The sequence below is a fragment of the Crocuta crocuta genome, unplaced genomic scaffold (genome assembly GCF_008692635.1).
Source record: "Crocuta crocuta isolate KB4526 unplaced genomic scaffold, BGI_CrCroc_1.0 scaffold219, whole genome shotgun sequence".
NCBI lineage: Eukaryota > Metazoa > Chordata > Mammalia > Carnivora > Hyaenidae > Crocuta > Crocuta crocuta.
In genome coordinates this window covers 10,060,020-10,078,677 of record NW_027551572.1, presented here as the reverse complement: position 1 = coordinate 10,078,677, position 18,658 = coordinate 10,060,020, and positions in this window count along the sequence as shown.

The window sequence follows — 18,658 nt, the reverse complement described above, 5'->3', positions numbered from 1 at the left end:
CCTCAAAAAATCTAATTGTGCAAAAGCTTCATTGGTTTCCAACATTTCTTTTTTATCTGTCACAGGCTTTAGGCCTAGTACACAACCTTTTATTATTGGCCTTATTGCATTAGCTTGTTGGACAAAGGAGGAAAGGCTAAAGCAGAGGGTTCCCCTGCATTCCATCATTTGTTTGCATGCAGGATTTTATTTGACAGTCTCGTATTGTTTCAGATGTAGATAAAAATTATTAGGACATATGGCATCATGTGAACTTTTGAACTGCCAATTGCCAATGTGTTCTAAAGGACTAGAGGCATTTAACAATTTTGATCTACCTACAGAGGCGGAGATGCCACACGGACGAGCCAATGAGGTCTCCCGGGGAATTGCATTTAGAGTCAACATAACCTTGCAGCTCCTCCTTGACCAGTTTTCATGCAGGGTAAGAGTAAAATCACTCAGAGGTGGAACATTAGCAACTGAGATGATCTTCAGCCAAAATTAAGGTTGCATATGTGTGATCTGATGATAAGAAGCAGTTCGCTTTCTCTGAGAACGTGCACACAGTGTGAAGTAGTGTGGAGCCACATGGCCTCTGTTCATATGCAGAACATTTCTCCCAGTGTCTGGGACACAGTCAGATTCTATTCCAATGAAAGCATGTGCGTAAAACACAAATCCACATCAAAGTAGCTCCAGCTCTTGAGTCTACAGGGTTGGAAGGGACTGTAAGATTTAAAACATATAAAAACATTTACGAAGATGAACTATTAACTTTATCCACTTAGGCATTTTAATCTTTTGCATCTTAAATGCGATTGAGCCTTTTGGAACTGGGAAATTGCTAATCAGCATGTTGGGTAAATGTTTCTATTTTTAAATGTGCACATTTAGAAATAACAGCTGGCCATAAAGTACATATTTATGTTTGTGATTTAATGTATCACAAACTTTATATTTTATTTCATTTAGCTTCACAAAGAAACCACACTATTTTTTTTGCAAGCATTATATAATTTCCACAACAGCTTTATGACTCAAGACACACATATGACAATAAATCAGATATGTATACAATGCCTAAATTTTTCAAATTTGAAATGCCTTTTAATAAAAAAAATAAAGATTACATCTATTTCTTATACTGTTCTAACTTAGTTAAAGATTACGTTGAAAATTCCTATTCATTCATCAAGAAAAATCTGCATAGAATTATAAGTGATTGTCTTTTGAGACACTGCACCCTTGCTTCAAAGGAAACATACTGTGAATAAAGCCACATCAACAGCACAGCTGAGTGTTAACCCTTCACAAACCAGCATGCACATTGTCCACAACCTAATAAAAACATCTACACAAAATGAGGAAATGTCTGTGACATCCTGCTATGAGCGTGCAGGAACGTGCCTAGGAATTACCGAGGCGGCTGCTGGAGCAGAGAGACAAAAACAGGATGTGAAAATTATTGCAGGAGTAGTAGTGATTTTGAGAGTGCTCTAGCTCTCCGTCATTGGTGAGATTTGCTTTTTTTAAAAAAAAGTTTTTTTCTCTAGAAGATTCTTCTCAAATACCTATATCTAAATGATCTTTCAGAACGCCTGAAAACATTTCAGCATTGACAGACCTCTTGGAAATTTACAGCTCCTAACGTAACCATTCCTGACAATGTGGTTTGCACAACCGTAGCACGGCTTTTTGTCAATACAGGAAAATGTTTGCATTTGTCAGAGCAAGTTTATGTCCATAGCATCATAGCTACATAGTGGGGAAGAGTACTAGATCCTATTGTGTTGTTATTAACAAGCAAAACATGACATAGAACATCCCCATGAGCAGGTTCAAAGTCTGAAAACTAGGAAAGATCGCAAAACTGAGTAATTACCCCCTAATACGAAATCTAGACAGTCTAATCCAGACATTCTGAACACTCAGACAATTTTTTAAATTAAAATGCATGTACAAAGACATAGCTACTACATACATGCAATATTTATGACAAATACCAGTGACAGTGGAAATTCTCTCCAAAAGCAAAAAGTGCTAAGTAAATGAAAAGTACCATTTCACCAACATTCTCTTTGGGTGAGCTGGAAAAAAGATCACTGGATTCATCTTCTTAATGTGTCAATAACTGTAAATTGAGAAAATATGTCTTTCAAAAGAGTTCATTGAAAACAAGGGCAAAAGGTTTATTGAGGAGAATGGGGGTAAAGACATGGGGCAGAGGGATGGTGAAATTCCTTATAAAAGACTATCTGGGGCACCTGGGTGGCAGTCAGTCAGTTAAATGTCACACTTCAGCTCAGATCATGATCTCATGGTTTGTGAGTTTGAGCCCTGCACCCAGCTCTGTGCAGACCGCTCAGAGCCTGGAGTCTGCTTCTGATTCTGTATCTCCCTCTCTCTCTGCCCCTCTCCTGCCCTTGCACACTCTATCTCTCTCTCAAAAATAAATAAACATTTAAAAAAATTTTTAAAGACTATATGGTCATAGTGATAGATAAAGATACAGAGTTCTGGGGAAAGAAGAGGGAAAAGCTGATTAAACCCACATATTAATTAACTGTAAATTTGGAATATAGATAAAAATATTACTATGCAAATTGTTTATATTTTCAAACATTCATCTCTACACATTTATATTACATAGAAATGTAAAATATACCTTTTCACATATTATAAAGAGTTTTTTTAAATAAAATGTCTATTAAAGTACATCTTAGATATATATAATTTTGGCCAGGTTTGGCCAGGTTTGACCTCATTGAGAATATTTCCTAGAGCCCAGATAATTTAATACAGTTTGATATAATTTATGTTTTTTTTAAATTATAGTCTTGTTTGGAGGGTATAAAGAGCAATAATTATTCTGGAAATCTACTGAGCATGGAGGAACTGAAAAATGTAAAAGTCATAATGGCAAAATGTGTGAAGTTCAGCAACCAATGAGAGGGAAACACAATTATAAGCTCAGTTGGTCAGAATATAATAAAACAAATAAAACAATACAATAGAGATTAATTTCAAAATTATTTTAAAAAACATCAAGTAGTACATGAATCATTGAGGTAGGATTCATCAATTCTAGTATTTTGCAGCAGAAAAAAGAGGAAATGAAATTCAAATCCAATCACATTTACCTGCATTCTTTTTTGGATAACATTATGGTATGATACAAAATGTTTAGATTAAGGCTCTAGGTCAAATGGAATATATGCTGTGGGTTAAATGAAGTATTTGGTTGAACCATATAAAATTGCCATTCTGTACATCAAAACTGGTTGAGCTTTAGCAATTCCATGTGGTTCACGTATCTTAAGACATAAATCGTAGATAATTTCAGATAGTTTTTGAAGTCAAATGGGCATGTTTGGATGCCATCCTAGTTCTACCACTTTATTATCTGTGAACCCTTAGGCAAGTTACATGCTTTTACCTCTCCTGTAGTGCCCCTGCCTAGACAAAGGGCACGGTGGCGTTTACTCTTGGAGTGTTGTGTAGATTAGATGAGTAATCCATGTACAGTGCCTCATACAGGGCTTTGTCCCCACCCAATGAAAGTTGTTTCCCAAGGGTTTATATCAAAGTCAGTAGTTTATAAATGAGAAAGGAGGGACCCTAAGGTTTTACTGAATCTTCTGAGATGCTTCATGATTTTAAGTGTTCTGGGCTTCTGGGTACCTTCCAGAGAAGCCACACCTAACACAAGCCAGCTGTCCATATAGGTGAGGGCATCTCACCAAAACATCTGCTTTGAATCACTGTCAGCTTCATCTTTGAAAGATATCCTGAATCTTGTTTCCACACCTCACTCTGCCAGGGCAGTAGAATTTAAAATCACCAGGAAGATGCAGAGAATAATTCTTTGAAATTCAATAGCTATGAAATTGGTAAGCGGAGTGGGTGGAGAGCTTATGTCAAGCCACTCACACTTCATAAGCAATTTAATAACTCCTCAATGTCTGATGGTATTAATCCCACTGGCCTTACATATTTGGGTTAATTTCCTTTGGGGTAAGCTTTTTCACACCCCAAAGCAAGTGCTTCTCAAACTCTGGAGGATGCTAGTGGGTGGTTTCTTCTCAGTGGAGTCCTGGTTTCCAACACCCGGTGTGCGCTTCCTACATAAGTCTTCAGAGTGAATTCCATTGCCTATAAACTTTCTGGCTGAAGGACACAGAGCCCTGAAAGTACATATAACAATAAGATTGTGGCTTGTGATGAATGATTTCCATCTAATATATTTCACTTCGTTCTCACAAGCCTACGGGAGTTATCGCTTCCATTTAGAAATGAGGAAACAACTTCAGCCTTACCAAAGTCACACTACTAGGTACTGGGAATTCCAGAGTTGCACTTCTCTGTTATTACACCCTGATTCTTCTGAAAATCAAGAACAGCCTAAGAATAGGCATGCTGTAAAGGGATTTTTTTTCCTTATGAGTAGAATTTCTACGTCAAATAATCAGCTAAAGATGACTATTTTTCCTTATCACATCCACCAGTTCATTCCCATTATCTCTCAAAATGGGTCAAAATCACTCTGCCTTTCATTAATGACTGAAGGGTGGTCCTCTCCTATATGATGCCCAGTGTTTTACCTTTAAAGGGAACACCCTCAATGAACTGATGCATTGTTTTCAGTCTTGGCTTGTCACTGGGTGTCTTTCAACTCCAGCACCAGTTCCCCATATTACAGGCTTTTCTGGTGTTATAAACATCAGATTTTTCCCATTGCACCTTTAGAGTTGGTGCAAGCCCAGGATCCCTGGTACAAATCAATATTCTATGTTAGAGAAGTACAGGAATGAGCCAATAGAATTAGCAGAGTAATTTACTGTTCCTTGGCCACAGCTGGTAGGGACCACAGAGGGAAGCAAGCAGATGTTTGTTTGATAATGGAAGTTTCCTCCAGTGGTCAGAGCCCAATGCCCATGCTCCGTTGGCAGTCTGTCCAGCTTAACAAAAAGAGATAAGGGAGATTTGAGTTTTCTCAGTTTGTAATGCCAATTGAGTTCTCCTTCTACGATTTCATTGCAATGTTCCATGTTTTTCATGGTTATAATATGGAATAATATCACATGAAGGTTTAGATTGGTTGTGGTGAAAAAGGAAAGGGTTTGGATGCAGACAGATTAGAAACTGTTATTGGGGTCACAATTTCCTATAATTGTAAGAATTTCCTATAGTTAAAGTGTTCAGGAAATCTTGGCCAATGATAGCCCACTACAAGCTTGACAGAAAATAAAATGGCAGCAAAAGGCACATGGAAGACCATGTGGGTTTTCTTCTGTTTCTTTGCAATGGAGTAGTTTAGAGAAGTCTTGTTTTCTTTTTTAAAAAAAAAAAAATGAATAAACTTGTAACAATAAAACATAGCGTCAAGGAAAACCCTGTTTCCTTTGGATTAATTTCTGTCCTTGCCTTCATGCCCAACCTCCTGAGCGGGAGATCAAAACTTCAAGGGTAGCAATGCCCTCTTTTGCGAGGCCATTGAGGAGACGACAATACATACAGTATGGACCCACAGTAAGTCTTGGTATCTACTTTTGTTTTTATCTTTTTTCTTTTGGATCTTATCTATACCTTGAAATTTTTAATCTATCAAAAAGTATTCAGCCAAGATATATTTTCTGAGGCTTACTACGCCAAGGTTCTGAGTCAAGTTCACAGAAGAGATAATCTCATAAATTAGAGTAGAATAAAGGTACAAATATTAACAATACAGGAAGATTGACACAAACTTTAGGGGATGAGGCCAAAGGAGGGTGTACAAAAGAGGAAATGATGAGACAACATTATTTTTAAAAAGCCACTTCAGCTTGAAAGCTTAGTGAAACTTACACAGCCAGAGGTATGGCGAAGGAAAGGTGAAGGAAATAGCAGGGGCAGAAGCACAGACTCAGTAAAGACTGAAATTCCTTTAGTCAGAGAACAGAAAAAAAGCTGCTTGGGGTGGACAAAGGAGTTGCTGGGGAGGTAGTCAAGGATAAGCCCAGAAGAGAAAAGAGCCTAAAGCTTGGAACACTTTGAATGTCAAGCTCTACCATATGGATATTATGTATTAGACTACTGGGCACCATTGAGGGGCTCTGAGCACAATCTGGCCAGTCAGTTCTGTAATTCAAGAAGGTCATTGATAATCAATATATAGGTTGAATTTGTGGGTACAGATTAGCAGGAAGTTAGGGGATAATGGAGGTATGAACAAAGACGGTAACATGAAATGAAATGGAAGTTAAACTGAAGATTTGGTGTTAAGGGACTAGAAAATGCAGAACTTCCCAGATAACTGGGTGACGTGGTGGGAGGATGGGAGTTCAAGAGGAAGGAAGGGGCCGTGGCAACTGAGGTTTCAAACCTTGGGAACTGGGTGCCATTAAAAAATCCAGACCATTGAAAAGGAGCTGATGGGAGACACTGCTGAGTATCTCAGCATGTCAAGTGCTTTTCATGCACCATTTCTTCCCATATTCACAATTTTTATTAGGAGCTGTATTATTCCCACTTTATTCCTGAGGAAATTAGGACTCCAATAATAACCAATTTGCCTCAAGTCACATAGACAGCATGTGAAGAGTGAGGATTTGAAATCAACTCTGTCTGGCTCCAAAGTTTATATTCTATTCCAGAGATTTTCTATCTGTGCTCTAAACAATTCTAGAAATTCTCAGAGGCTCCTTGGGATCTCCTGAAGGAGCATGAAGGAAGTTATACCTCTGGGGTTCCTTCTTGGCTTTAACCTAGCTTAAGATTTCCTTGAGCAAAATAGTTTTCCTACTAGCAAAACCAGCATGTCTTATTTCATCTTAACACAACAGAGGGACTTGATTTTTGGACACACTGATTTTGAGAAGCAAATGGGACAGGTGAAGTTGTCAAAATATTAAATATGAAGAACTGAGCTTAGAAATGAAGATACAGATTAAAGAGAATGTGTGTGGAGCGAATCGGTGCAATGGGCTCCCTAGTTCCATGCTGGTATTAGCAATGCCAGCTTTCTAGTATAAGTAATCACACTCTTATATTTCTTTTTTTTTTTTTAATTTTTAATGTTTATTTATCCTTGAGAAAGTGAGAGCGACAGAGAATGAGCAGGGAAGGAGCAGAGCGAGAGAGGGACACAGAATCTGAAACAGGCTCCAGGCTCTAAGCTGTCAGCACAGAGCCCGACACAGGGCTCGAACCCACGAACCGTGAGATCATGACCTGAGCCAAAGTAGGATGCTCAACCGACTGAGCCACCCAGGCGCCCCACATTCTTACATTTCTAATATTAGTGATCACATCCAATTGTCATGTGCTAAAATGGCTAGAGGGTCCTAGTTTCTCTGTGATGCTGGATGCTACTCTTTTGAATGTCTACATACCTCTGCTCCCACCAGCTGGGTATCCAGTTTATCAAGAGTACTTGGGTTTATTCCCAAACCAGTTTTTGCCAGTTGCATCTGTTTTTTATCATTCGTAATTTTATGAAACAATATGTAAACCAATGCAATACGAATGTAAAAGGAAATGAAGGGTTTTTTTCTTGAAAAACAAGTTGAATTATTTGGAAAGAATAGACAAGTTACCTTGCCTTCAAATGAAATAGGAATGAGATTATTGTGCAATATTGCAGAAAACCATAAAAATCTAGACAGATCCTGGGCTCAGATGGGTTTTCAAATGTCTTTAAATTCTTACAGAACCAAGATTGGAAGTTGTAGGTGATGTATTACTATTATTATTATTATTACTACTACTACTATAGCTTATATTATAAGAATGTTGAGTCAGCCTTCAAACATCAGACCTTGGCCCTATATTAAAAGAGTGGAGAATTAATGTATATTTGTAATTTTAAGTGAAAATAAAATGTTACATGTATTTATGTGTATCACTTTTTATGATGCCTATTTAAAAGACTTATTAACCTACAACTACTAGTTCTGAGCAAGTAGAATAAGAAAGTGTCTGTCATGTATTTCTAGCCCCTGAACAGAAAGGGGATTTATACCACTTGAGGACAGGTCAGTCACTTGACTCTTCTGATCCTTAGGTCAAACGAACTAGAAAATTTGGCAAGGAAGAAAGAAATTGTTGCACTGGCCTGAAACTTCCTACAACCCCCAATATGAGAGAGGGCAGGAGTGAGAGTTTAGATTTTAAATGACTTAATTATGATTTCCACTTGGAAAATTATGTGGAAAAGACTTTCTTCTCGTTTCAAATATAAGTAAGCTCACTTATTATTAATAGGCACCATTCTGCCAATCTCCATAGCGACATAAAATAGGATTCCAGGCCAGGCTAGCAGGGAAGGGACTGCTGTGAAGACATTTTTAACTGCGTATGCAAGGTCAGATTTTACTTTGCTGCCCTGGAGAAATATGAGGAGCTGCCGCAAACAGAAGGAGAGGCCACGCTGCTCCCCAGCAGCTGCTGCATCGTGACCCGGAAGCCCTGAGCGCTCAGCACCAGCCATGAGGCCTGTGTCTCTAATTGGCACTGCAGCCAGTTAAGTCTCCTCCCTTTGTGTGCCCTAGACTGCCAGAGCCAGAGAGAGAGAGAGAGAGCGAGAGCGCAAATAATATGTGTGTGTGGTGTGTGATCACCTGCTTCCTTTCTCTTGTTGCCATGGGTTACGGAGCCCAGAGCTGGAGAGTGGGGCCAAGCACTCGGGGTGGAAATAACTGCGTCAGCCTCTGAAAAAAAGAAACTAGAAATAGGGAGCAGGGAAACAATGGGCAAAAGGACAAAAATCAACATCCCAAGGCAGCCCAACTATGAGCAAGGCAGCCAGGCACCCAAAACGAAAACAATCCTTCATAAATCTAGCTCCCACCAGACACGTTGGTCTAAACACTGAGGAAGAGAACAGAACAAACGCAAATGTCTATGTCAATCCTGTGCCTCCACCTCCTTGGGCCTTACGTACAGGTCTAGGATCCACCTTGGAGAAAAACAAAGGAGAAAAACTTCTGTTAAGAGTTAAGGCAACAGCTGTCAGGGAGCCCACACTATGCATAGCATTCTGGAGTACCAGGCACTGAGCAGAGAGACACACCAACAGGAAGGAGGCTGTGACCTTGGGGAGGCCACTATTTAATTAGGCATCTTAAGTCTGTTAAGTCATGCTTCTTGTGAACCCTGCACCCAAATACTCATTATTCTTCTTATTTGATGGCCCTTCAAAGAAAAGAATGTGTTTCCCCTCTTTCCAAGGGAATATTTTACATGAAATGTCATAACTTTTATTAGAGGGGCTTTTCAACAAAGTCCAATCTCCTAATTTTAAAGCCAAAAAAAAAAGCTCAGAGAGGTTAGGGTGCCTTCATCAAGATAACCCAGACTGTTTGGGGCTTTTTTGTTTGTTGGTTTGGTTTTGGTTTTATTTATTTGTTTGCTTGCCTGCTTGCTTGCTTGCTTGCTTGCTTGCTTTTTGCAGAGGAAGAAAGTGAGGGGAAATTCTTAAATGATGCAGATTATGTTTACTTATATCGGTCTCAGACTGGATGGCGAGGAGGTAAGAATCCCACATCTCTTCAGACTGAACTATCAAGAAAAGAGATCACTAAGATCCCTGCTTTTCTGGTAGGGTCACCCATTGTCTTTGGATGTGAGGACAAGAGCTGCTTCCCACCAACATTGCTGGGTCCAAGTCTCATGCATGGCAGGATCATTTGCATGATTATTAGGACAGACACAGTAGTGAAGGTGTGATCTACAAGCCTTTCTAATTCAGATCATAACACTACTGTGAGCTTCCAAGAGCAATTTTTCTTTCCTTGACCCTTGTCAGAGGGAAAGAGCCCTCAGGTTATTGCAGTGCCTATTAACTTTGGCCATTCTTTCCTTCCTCAAGTTTGTGGTAAGCGCACGTTCTTCCCTGGTTACCATCAGCTATTGGCAGGAAACTGATTCCATGAGAGGTTGTGGCTAATCTGTGTGCTGAAAGGGAACTAGTTTCTTGATGCCACATTGCCGACTTGCCATTTGCCAACTCTCTTTCCTGTTCTTTCTCCCACTTGTTAAATACAGTGAGGTTGCCATTCTCTTTTTGGCTTTCAGTGTATCTTGCTACTTCAAGAATTTAAGCTCTCTCATTAAAACATGTGGAGAGTGATGTCACTTGTATGCTTCCAGCAGTGACTGTAAAAACGTACTACAACCTGATGCCAGTGGAGTAGAGATAACTATGGCTGCTTGACTCCGTGACCCTCCCCAAGAAGGCTAATGTCAGAGAGGGATGAACATGACCCTTCGTAGAAGTGTGGCAAGGTTGTCCAGCTCTTCTGTCTCCCCTGAGCTCCCTGTGGGGGTAGTGTGGGCAGGACACAAGGAGGAGAGCAAAGCCCAGGTCTCTCAGAGGGCAAATAAACGATGTCACTGCCTCTGGGAAAGTTTATCAGGAAGCACTAGAGAGCTCTGACGCTGGGAACACATAGGGAGCTGAAGGCTACACCTTGGAATGCAGACTGCCCCAGGGCAAACCACAGGAAACAGGTGTGTCCAGGTTCATATCCCATTCGAAGTACCACAGCTATTCCAAAGGAATAGAAGGGAGTTAAACTTCTCCCTGCTAAACAAATTAATCCAGATCCTAAATCCTGCTTATTGTTAATGGCAGATATCCTTGAGATGGATTCCTCGGCAAGTCCTTTGATCTCACTGGCCCTCTGGGGGCTGCAGATTTCTCTCACTAATCAAAGTCCATAGATCTTTTTCCTTCAGGGGTTGATCTATACTCCATGGGTTTTTCCTTCTTTATTTCACTCCCTTTATCTCTTCCTCTATCCAAATCACTCTTATGTACTTTGACTTTTGATATCCACAGAGAAATAATCTCTCAGTGCTCTGGGATTCGCCAACAACAAATTTTTACAGAGCCCCTGTGGAGTATCACCACAAGGCCAGGGCTAGGGCACAGTCTCAAACAGGAGAGGTGCTCTGTCCTCACCACACTCATCGAAGGAGTTAGAGAAGTCAGAGGTGGGAAGTTTCCACTGAAAAGAGGGAAAGTTGGGGATGGAGAAAGGGAAAAGCAGGTACAAAGGCCCCAACTCAAGAAAGAAAGCAGTGCGCTGAGAGAAACTGAGAGGAACCCAGGAAAGCCGGAGCGTAGACAGCAGAGGAGGGATGGTGTGGTGAGACGTGAGAGGAGCCTGGCAGAGACCAGGTCATGGAAACCTTAAGACCTTCTAAACCACATCAAAGAATTAGACTTTATCCTGTGGGAAATGGGAGGCACTGAATGTCATAAGTAGGGGGTGGTGTGATCAGATTTGAACTGTAGAATGATGGATGCAAGACTGAAGGGGACATGGGAGTGTCAGTGGGGAGACCAGTTAGGAGATAGTGAGTGGCGGTAATAATTACAATATGAACAAGAATAGTGGCAGTGAGGATGAAAAATCTGAACAGAGTAGAGACTTACTTAGAAGTGGAAATGCCAGGGCGTCTGGATGGCTCCATTGGTTAAGCGTCTGACTTCAGTTCAGGTCATGATCTCAAGGTTTGTGGGTTTGAGCCCCGCGTTGGGCTCTGTGCTGACAGCTCAGAGCCTGGAGCCTGTTTCAGATTCTGTGTCTCCCTCTCTCTCTGACCCTCCCCTGTTCATGCTGTCTCTCCTTCTCTCTCAGAAATAAATAAAACATTTTTAAAAATTTAGGAGTGGAAATGCCATCTGATAGCTGCGTGGGCTGGTGTATGAGAGGAGTATGGGCTGCTCTGAGAGGCCTCATTAATTATGGGACAGGAATATGACAGCGATCTCCAATGTCAATCATGGTGCCTGCCCAATGACAGCCCCTGATGAAGGGACAGATCTAGAGGAGCCTGTGTTAAACAGGGTAACCCTACTCCACCTGGTCCCAGCTGATAAGACCAGGGGTAAGCACCTGACCCAAGGGCAGGCCATCCAGAGACTGGCCAGCAACCAGCGATGTGGCTTAGCCCATCACCATACTCTGGACCAGTTAAACTTGCTCTGGAGAATATAAACTATGAAAATGCCAAGAGAATGAGTCAGTTAGTAATAAGAGCTGAAGTTTTAAAGAGCAAGGAGGGAACATGTGCAAGGTGAAGTTATAGGGAATAGGAAGTTATGAGTAAGCAATAGCAGCCAGTCCACCGAGAGGATAGAATGGAACAGATGACTAAAAAAAACAGATAAACCAATAGAGGGCATCCCTGTGGCTCCTGAGAGCAACAGAGAGCATAGGTATTTTCTAGAACTGTCTCCAGCCCTGAGCATTTTCTATTTCAAATGCTGTTCCATAAGCATCCTTGCAATAAATTGCCTCCATAATTTGAGTCTCTGTTATTGCAACAAAAAAGCATTACCCAAGCACTCACCTAATATTTTGCCCAGTGCACATGCTTGTCTCTGCGCATCTTGCTGCGTGTCTCCAGGGTGGTCCAGAGATGCTTGCCTGCCCTAGATTCCTTGGGAGGAAGGAATTCTGCCATTGCTGATGACTTTACAGAAGGTGCCTTTGGCTACACTCAGTAGGTACATCAAAATCAGAAAGAATGTGCAGCTTCATTCCAGAGATTCTGCTCTATGGCAAAACTTTAAACTCATGGCGTGTTTCAGTGGGTTGAAAATGTCTTTGAACGTGTGCTCCCATATCCAGAGCTATGATTAATTACTGGTGGCCACTGCTGGTTATGCCTGCAGCTCTCAGCAAGAAAATGAGTAAAAAGTATTTGAGCTTTTACATTCTCTATCTGACAAAGAGCCCCTTTAAAAGAAAGAAAAAAAGAACAGAACAGAACAGAAAGCTGGCTGTAATTTGTAACAAGGTTCCCATATTTTCTGGGCAGCCTGGGTCCAGCCAGCCTCCGTCCAGAGACGAGCTATGATAGAGGCAGGTGAGGTGTGCTGCTTTCTCCCCACACACGAAGTCATCCTCATCATGTTCTGTGCACATTTCTGAATTAGTTCCAGCTAGTTAGTGTCACTGCAAGACAATTTAGACTGCCATTGTTTGAGTATTCAGTATACTCTTTGATGATGGATTCCCAGAAAAGGCGAAATCCATTATTTACACACAGTAGGAAGATAAACCTTCTCTCCAGTCTCTAACATGAAGATCGAGAAAGCTTTTCATTTTAGACAGTTGGAAATTTTGCATTCAAGGGGCTTTGTCAACTCTTTTAATCAATGTCTTTTGAAAAAACAAATTTAGCAATTCAGCTTCTTTATTCATCAGGGGTAAATTGTAACTAAGGATATTAGCTATCAGTGAATGGCTCGTGGTCTGTCAGCCAGCACTGGCTTATAATAAAGTGCCAGTAACTGACAGCTGTGCCTTGAGGTAGCCTCACAGTAAAGCAATGACAACAAAAACCTTCGAGAGTTGAAACGTACAGGTAGGGGAAGTTCGGTTCAAAGATCATTTCTTTCCAGCTAGAAAAAACAACACCCTAGTGGATTGAAGATGTACCATGGTATGGTCACAATAGTTTTCAAGTCAACCTAGCAGGTTGTTGATGTTCTCTGAACTACCTTTCAACAGATGCCCAACATCCTCAGCATGGGGGCCAGCATGGGGAGAGGATGTGAATGGTGTCCAATGGACTGTGGATGAGGAAGGGGGAGGAGACTTCTGCTTTACAGCAAGGGCTTTTTCAGACACCACATCAGTGGCCAGTAAGACTTTGGGTGGTGGCCAATGTAACTGGATTGGAGCAAAATACTATAGAAGAGTATTTCCCAAAGTGTGTTCCAAAGAATGGATTAGGTAGAACATATGAAAAGGAGTCCAAGATCAGATTAGTTGGAAAATTTTGGGGTTAAGTAAAGCTACACAGGTTGTAGGACTTCTTGAATCTTTTAATAAGCTAAGTAATCTGTGTAAAAGAGTCTAGTTTGTAGTCTTCTCAATTTTTTAGCAGGGGGACCAGTGGAACCTTTTGATGGAGCAACTCATCTCACCGGGCTAGTATGCTATGAAAATTCTGTGGGAGAGATTCTGGTACTCACTCTCTGTCTTCTTCCTGACTCTCCAAAAGCCCCTATCATGTTGTTTCTTATAGCCAAGTTAGTTCTGATATCTTCCTTGGGCTCTTCCTTGTCCCAGCTCCATCCTGTTTTCAGGCTCACTCTTCGACATTATTGTCAAAGGGACAGTTGTCCCAAGGACAACACTGACTCCATCTCATCCTGACTGGGTCCTCCTAGATTACACCTCCGAGTGCACTCTTCATGCTTGAACAACCCTCTCTCCTGTGCTCCCCAACACAGGGTTTCAGAGCTATGGATCATGGCATGAGGCCCTGCTCAGCCCCCTTGGTCCCTTCAGCAGGCAAACATGCACTGATTATCCTATGACTGCACTAAAGAGCTGTCTTCCCCCATCTCACTTCCGGGCTCCTGATGGAGACATGTCCTGTGCAACCTCCATCCTGTATGGGGCTCTGAGGTGCTCTGAGGAGCTTATAGGCTCCATGAGATCTGGAGAGAAAGAAGCAGAGCTAAAGTTCTTCCCTAGCCGCTGTACATTCTCTTCCAAAATCTGTCACTTTCTCCCTCTAATTAGAGTCCCTACCTGCCTTGCATAAACAGCTGGCTTGGGACAAAACTATGAGGAAGTGATGCTGTTCTTCCAACCACCACTGTTTCTTAGGCCCCAACCCCCAGCCTCCCCCTTTGGAGCCTCTTCCCTCCCACCTTCATCTAGCCTTTTTATCCCTGTACAACCTCCTCTTATTTGATATCAGTCATTTACACATAAGTATAATTGTAAGTCAGTTTTTACCTCTCTGGGGACATTTAAAAAATATTAGGTAACTAGGAATGGAATGAGTGGCCTCAGGAAGTAGGTTAGGGAGCTCTATTCCCTGCATGCTAAAAACCACAAGACTGCCTTTACAGAATGCTAGTCCCGGCTATGACATTAAGTAGGAGAGCAAATTTAGGGGACTAAATAATTCTGTACCACTGGCTAGGCTCCCAGGTGGTAAAGGTGGATAAGCAGATCTCATATTTTGAAAAAGTTATACCTGGAGCTAACCATTCAGTACTGTGACTACAGCTCTTACCAGCTGAATCTTCATGTCGTTTTTTATATTTTTGTCTTGTACTGCACAATGGCATTATTATTTGACTGTGCAAGAAGGGAAAGAAGACAAGCGAATGACCCAGAGTTCTAATAATGCATTTTCCCTCTTAATATCAATGAGTTGGTCATCATTCATAGCCAAGAACCCAAAATCTACTGAAATTGAGGGGATGTGACTGATGGGAACAACAAAAGGCACCACAGGCCACTAGACAGAGATCCAAGGGGGCATGTATTGAGAATAGTAGATATGTGCAAACAAGCAAGGAAACTGGCTAGCTAAAAAAAAACAAACTGCTGGGTTAGCGAGTATTTAATTCCCGCCCCCCCCCATTACAAAAACACCCCTATGCTAACTAAGTTACAAGCTTTTTTGGATTCCTTGGTCTCTGGTATCCATTAGAGCTCCTCCACAAGAGAAATTCATTTTAGCAGCCTCCCTTGGCCAACCTCCTTTGACAGGGAATGGAAAAGAACACTTAGATTTAGTACCAGCTCTTTTCTGAGTAGGGACCTTCTGAGTAGGGACTCAGAAGCTTTTTTTCTGTAATAAAATTGGTATTTTTTGAACAGTTGCATATTAGGTGACTGGGACCTATCAGGCATCTTTGTCTTTCAGACTCCTGCACATGTCTTCCTCACAGGGGCCCGCCCAAGCTGCTCCATGTCTGTTTACCCTCCATAAACACACCTCATCCCCATCCTCCTCCAATACTCGATTCTTCCAGTATTACCTTCAAATGAATTAAATACTCTGCTCTTTTACTTTGTCTACTTCTCTCTCCTCCACTCATTACCCATAATGTAGGGCTATGAAGGAAGGGATTTTTTTTTACAGGTTTTGTTTGTTCTTTGCTTTTCCCCCAGTACCTAGAAGAGTGACTAGCACATAGGATATGCGCAAAAAAAATATATTGACTGACTAACTGACTAAATTAATTAAAATTGTTAATGCTCTGGAAATGAATATCCCCCTCCGTTCAAATATGAAGTCTGTTTTTCTACCTTTAAACACTTAAATCTCATGTAAGTGTTTGGAAATGTATCATGTCCTAAAGCAGGGTATTGCCAGTACTAATAAAGTATTTGCTAAATTTTGGTGGATAGAAACAAATATTTCAAAGTCCATTAAAGGATATTTTACTGTTGCATATATACTATACATCTGAGTTATGTTTTCCTTATAGATGGTATTGAGGTAGTATGCTGCTTGGCCTCACCTATAAAGTGTTTCCCTATATTTTCAGCCTTATCTAGTAAGTATCCTGAAAGATCACTAAAAAATTGTGGTACATAGAAAATTGAGGAGAAATGAGACTCACACAAGTCAGGAGAATTGCTGGAAGATCATGCAGCTGCAAAGAGACGTATTTAAATTAGGAATTCAGCATCACAATTCCCTCACTAGTAAGGTTTCCACTTGCCACAACTGTGTTAGAATACTGCCATGCATTTGCACATTATTTACTAGTAAATAAATTTCATTACATTTCCAACGTTAAAAGTTGAGTAAAGACTGATTCAAGATCCTAAAAGGCATATTTACAACAATCCATAGCTTCTAAAGCATCCATTTTGAGGTGGAAGTCTATTTTAAGTCACAAGGAACATTTCTAATTAACTTTTATCATCTACCCAATAATTAGAAGCCTGTACCATCAAGAAACCCTTTTACCATTTACTTTATAAAGATAGCACTGAAAGGGACCTTGGTCATTGTCCATTCAGGCTGCTATAACAAAAATACCAGACTGACTGGCTTAAACAGCAAATATTGATTTCTCACAGTCCTGGAGGGTTAGAAAAACCAAGATCAAGGTGCTGGCAGATTCAGTGCCTGGTGAAGGCCTGCTTCCTTGTTCATAGAGGGCTATCTTCTCATTGTCCTCACAAAGTGGAGGGAATGAGGGAAAACTCTGGGGTGTCTTTCATAAAAGCACTCATCCTATTCATGAGGGCTCTACTTTTGTGACCTCATCACCTCCCAAAGGCCCAACTCCAAATACTATCACATAGGGGATCAAGTTTCAACATATGAATCTGGGGGGACACAATCCATATTAGCCATAATCTGCAGAATCCACACATTTTTACTTGATAACTCTATGACTCTTGAAGTTTGCATGTCACAAGTGACAAAAGTAGGGCAAACCTCTAACTCCCCATCCAATGTTCCTCTCAGTCCCCTCTTCTCTCAGATAGCCTGTTTGGACAGATGAAGACAATCATTGTTACCTTTCAGCTTTCTTTACTCCAGAGTAACTAATTCAAACCATGTTGGTATTTCATGCTGTTCTATTTCCCAGCATGTTATGGCTTTACAGATACTCAAGCACCTGAAGACGTAAAATGTCAAAAACATAACCAGGAAGAAGTAATTGAAAAGGCTGAACCCAGTTTCCCTTCCATTCCTGTCAGAAGTGACTCTGTGCCAAGCCATTCAGGAGAAACCAGCCTTGTCTTTGGGGCTGTAGAGAGCTGAGGTTGGCCTTGGCAATAGGGGGATCTCAGAAGGCCAACCTGGGGAACTGAGAACTGGCCTTGAGCAATGTACTTTGTCAACACCTGTAATCCCTTCACCACCTAGCTCAGTACCCATATTTATTAAATTGGATCTGTATCAAATTTAAAACTGAGCTTGGAGCAAACTTTATCTGGTGTGTTAGGGGACAAAAGATCAGATGAACCATCATTTTTCTTGATTTAATTATTCCCTTGATGTCCTTTTAAATGAATGCAGTTGCACAGAAAAAAGGGTAAATAATCTTTACCTCATAAGATCATTGCAAAAACTAAATAACATAATTTATATAAAGCAATTAACACAACACAGACCATACAGCTTAATAAATGTGGGTGATGACAATAATGATATACAAATGCCTTCTTTCTGCCATCGACAAGGTCTGGACTCAATCATTTATTTTAATATTATGAAGGTGTAGCATGAGATATCTTTGTGTTGATAGAGCAGTTCTATATCTTGTGGTGGTTCATGCATCTACACATGGGATAAAATTGCCTAGAATCACACACATACACAACTGAGTGCCAGTAAAACAGATGAAATCTGAATAAATTACATGGATTGTACCAATGTCATTTTCCTGGGTTTGACATTGTACTATAGCTATGTAAGATGTTTCCACTGGGGGAAGCTGGGGGAAGTTACAGAGAACCTCTCAGCACTATTTTTGCGACTGCCTGTGCATCTATTATTATAAAATGAAATAAATTATTTTAAAGTATTTTGAAGTAAGTAGAAATTATTTTAAATTATTTAAAAATAAAAAGGTTGTATGAAAGGATTCATACTTTCCCCATATTTTTATAACTTCTAAAAGATTTCATTAATAATATAGATGTTTTTATGTTTCCTCACTTATTGAAAAAAGTTAAAGGAAAAACTTTCACCTCTTCCTGGAAATTACTACCATTTAAATGGAAACCATTTTTGCCAATAAATGTGGTTCTATGAGTTTGAGACAGATTTATGCAAATTACTGATTTATAACATCATTCACTTAAAAATATTTTATCTGTAAGTATACATTATAGGTATTGAAATTTAAAATATTTCTGAACAGCTGCTGACTATTAAAGTTATAATGAAATCAAGTGGTCAT